The sequence below is a fragment of the Triticum dicoccoides genome, chromosome 3B (genome assembly GCF_002162155.2).
Source record: "Triticum dicoccoides isolate Atlit2015 ecotype Zavitan chromosome 3B, WEW_v2.0, whole genome shotgun sequence".
NCBI classification, from domain to species: domain Eukaryota; kingdom Viridiplantae; phylum Streptophyta; class Magnoliopsida; order Poales; family Poaceae; genus Triticum; species Triticum dicoccoides.
In genome coordinates this window covers 762,117,056-762,121,113 of record NC_041385.1, presented here as the reverse complement: position 1 = coordinate 762,121,113, position 4,058 = coordinate 762,117,056, and the positions used below count along the sequence as shown (strand labels likewise).

Below are 4,058 nucleotides of genomic sequence, written 5' to 3'. Positions count from 1 at the left end.
CCAATGTCCTTGGCATGAAAGTCTTTCTGCCAAGGTCTTGTCGTTGCTCTTCAAATAAAACTGAAACTACACATCTCTTGTGCTGAACTGCAATGAAGAGCGCAAGACTTGCAAATGTACCGCTCCTACGAGTTTTGCATTCCCGAGTTCTTTGACTATGGTGCCGTAATGTTCTTCTCATAACTCGCAACACACCTTCAACGCGTCCCTGCCACGCATCAGCCCAGCAGCCAGGGTACCTTGGGCTACTTGCCCCATGTTTGTGACACTTCTTGCTTGGCATTCCTTACCGCGAAAGTCAATGGCTTAATCCCCAAGTGAGCGTACATGAATTTTCTTAGTATAAGGATCAAATTTTGAGGTAAAATTATTGTTTAGTTGCAAAAAATAGTAATCCCTCCATTCCATATACTTGTCGTAACTTTAGTTCAGCTTTAGTAGAAAGTTGTAGTAAAGTAAAGCTGCAACAAGTAATATAGATTGGAGCAACCATTTATAGTTTAAATTAATGGATAGTCATCAATGCATTAAATCTTCCTAATTTCAAAGCATGGACGTGTAGTAAGGTATGTGAGAAATACTTAATAATTATTGGCCTATTAATATTTTTTTCATGGTAATACATGTCTCATTCATATCATAAAGATTAAAGTATAAATCACGCAAGGACCGACATGACAAAATTGAAAAGATAGCAGAACATCTCTGAGCTTGACACCAACGCCCATCACCTGCCTCCAGCATCACGACAGCAGCCACCGAAGAAAAGAATGATGGATCACCTCCTCACCGGAGCTCGACGCGGCTCCATCGCTGATATACAGCTTTGCGGACCTCCAAGGTGGCTCACCAAAAGTGAAGCCCTTACCGTTGAACGAATCAGACCGGGGCAACACCCCTGACACGCCATCGAACTCCAGATCTGGCACCCCACCACGACTAAGACGTCGCAGAAGGAAACCATATCTGCCATTCACGAACCACGAACCCAACACATGTTTCGTCTTCCAGATGTCGTCAATGCAGACCATAGTCTGCATCCGCTCCTGGACTACCTCCCAAGCTCCGCGTCGACGCTGGAGCAAACGTCGTGGCAACGGCGGAGCCCGAGGACACAGGTCCACCACGAGGATGCCGCCGCCGCCACGCCATCCTTACTTCAACAGACTGGTTTCCAAATCCATCCCCAGTCATAGGACCGATGGCCATGTCAAGGAAGGATCCGAAGAATCTTTATTTCAGCGATGTCACCATCGCCGCCGAAACAAAGACAATGAACAACATATCATAATTCATGGTAGAATAATTTATCGAGTATCATACCTCGGATACATCTCTGTCATGTATTTACGTATAAATTTTACGTCGGGATATGTACACATATATTTCACGTTGGGTATGTACAAATAAATTTTACATTTGGGTATATCACATAAATTTCGCGTTAGGGTACGTACATGTATGGGTATATACACATGAGTTTCACGTTGGGGTACGTACATTTATGGGTATATACACTAAAAAATATTTTACGAGGACTTGAGTATGTACTTATGGGTATATACTTCTTTTTGCTCATATATATTTTTTACTGGGACTTGAGTTTGCACTTAAAAATATATTTATCATTGTCATACTTTAATTATCATTGAGGGGTATATATTTTTCGGACATATATTTCTTAGGTGTCATTTCTCTCTATCGTACCTTGGGTATATCATTTATATGTTTCTGTTATATACGTACTATTATATGTACACAAATTCTTAGTGTTAGGTATATGATACCTAGGACAAAAATCTTACTACATGCATGGCAGTATCTTTACATTTTTAGTAGCCAAAATATAAAGATGGGTGTAGCATATGTGTGCGCACGTTGTATTCCGGTTACGAGTACAAGGCGAAAGCAAGAGAGCATAGACAAGGTATTATAATGCGTACATATTTATAAGGAAACTAGGATGCCATTTTATAGATGGAAATAAATTGCAAGGTATTATAATAACATGCATTATTATGGCAGGTATGTGGAAAAGAATTCTATGAGATCAGGTCTCACGGATTAGCAGGTGAGACCCATCCTGATAGATGCTTTGTGATTTGTGAATGCCACGTGTCATCTATCAGGGCGGGTCTCACCTGCTTTATATGAGACCTGGTCTCATATAATCTTTTTTCCAGGTATGGTATGCAACAATATTTGGAAAGTGATCAATCGTATGGGCCTTACCTGCATGGTGCCTAGGTGCCTGTTACAAGGGATCTTATCGTAACAGTAGGTTGATAACATTATTTCTTATAAATATCAGTGTGGAGCTAGGAGCCGAGCTGATTAACAGTAGGTAGACCCGTGTGGGACAACGGACCTTATCGTAACAGTAGGTTGATACCTTTATTTCTTGTTGTTTACAAACGAGTCGAATGCTGGGCCACGCTAGAACAGTGGCAATGCTGAAACAGAGTTTCGGTTCCAATTATTGACCTGCGCAGTGTAGTAGTTTAGTGTAGGGCACAAAGAGAGAGGCCTTCCCCTCCACCTTCATTCTGCTAGACTGCTACTCCAGCTTCCTTCGTGTTCCAAACCAGAGCCGGAGATCAGCAGCCAGCCTCCACCCTCCGGAGTCCAGACGAACGTCCCTCTCCTGCAGCCGCACCAGGACGCACGCTCTTCAGTGGTCACCGGTAAGATGTCACCTCAATCCATTCATGCATGCCGGAGCTAATTCTGCTGCTGAACGTGCACACAAACCCACTCGATCGTGCACAATAAAGCAGATTATCTTGGGAAGTTTGGCAGGTGATATTTTCTCTTTTGCTGCACGATATAGCAGATTATCTTGGGAGATCTAGCGTGTGATATTTCGGAAATCCAATTCTACTCTCCGGAGCATATGCTCCTGTGAACCAAAAATATTTTTTGTAGATTTAAAAAAAAAAATAGATGTGGGCATTGTAACACCCAAATGTTACCTGCAAATTTTGATGGGAAAAAGGTTAAGCATTTTGACATATGCAAAAATAACAAGTTGAACACCGAATGTTATACTTAATTTTGTTTTTCCACCGATGAAGCGCTACTATATCTTTCACATGAAAATTGTCAACCACACTTGCTACACTAACAAACTACAACTAAAAGAAATCATAATTTTTAATACTTATTTATTAATATTTATTTAAAAATTACTAATTAAGGTTGCAACAGAAGAAAAAAAATACCACACTACCCTAACCTAATAACCATGACTCAAGACCCCAATAGGTACACATGGCATCCTATCTTTGCTGCCACATATCATCCTTCCCATCCTCCACGACGGTGCCTCAGTGCTCACACAATCACAACGCGTTTGAATGTTGTCAATCCTAAGGCGTATATCTCGCGGTACAATATGACAAATCTTCTTATTTTTCCCGTGGGGTCTTGGCGAGATATGCATGCACAGTATATATGGTTTCTTTCATGCTCAATGCTTGTTTCCTGAGGTCAACACCGGTATGAAAAAAAGACGGATCATGCATTGGTGATTAAGGTTGCATCCTAAATAGCATTTTTAGAACAGTTAACAAGTAAAATAACATCATATTCAAATTCTACATATTTTTTAATCAAATCCCACATATATAACATGTTAAATTTGAAGTTAAAGTTTAAAAGATATGAATATTTTTTAAAAGCATTTGATAAGTACTGAGGGTTGATTAACCCAAATATCATAGGGGTTTTGCAAAAGCGAAAATCTGACTTAAAACTGGCTTGCAGGTTGATTACCAGAATTATCAAGGATTTTCCGCAAAAGCAAAAATGTACCTTAAAACTGAACTCCTGTTTGATTACTAGAAGCATCCAAGGGTTTACTAAAAAATAGCATGACAGACTAAGAATATCACCTTCCTTTATTAGTAAATAAAAGTTAATAGATAGATTAATTAAAAGATATAAATAAATAAAATACAAGATCATTTCAGCCGAAAGTTCCAGTGTTTTTACATGTCCGACTTGCTGATGTCTGCTGTCACAACTCGCATGTGTCAGTGCAATAATCCTAGACGTAC

The 4,058-nt window shown here is 39.9% G+C and overlaps 1 protein-coding gene across 1 annotated transcript in view; it reads left to right on the top strand.

The window, feature by feature from the left end:
* The first annotated feature begins 2,522 nt into the window (after positions 1-2,522).
* Positions 2,523-4,058, top strand: part of LOC119282099 — a 14,858-nt gene continuing 13,322 nt past the window's right edge. Inside the window, exon 1 of the mRNA XM_037562435.1 lies at positions 2,523-2,684. The gene's annotated coding sequence lies outside the window, so the exon portion shown is untranslated. The remainder of the gene's footprint in view (positions 2,685-4,058) is intronic.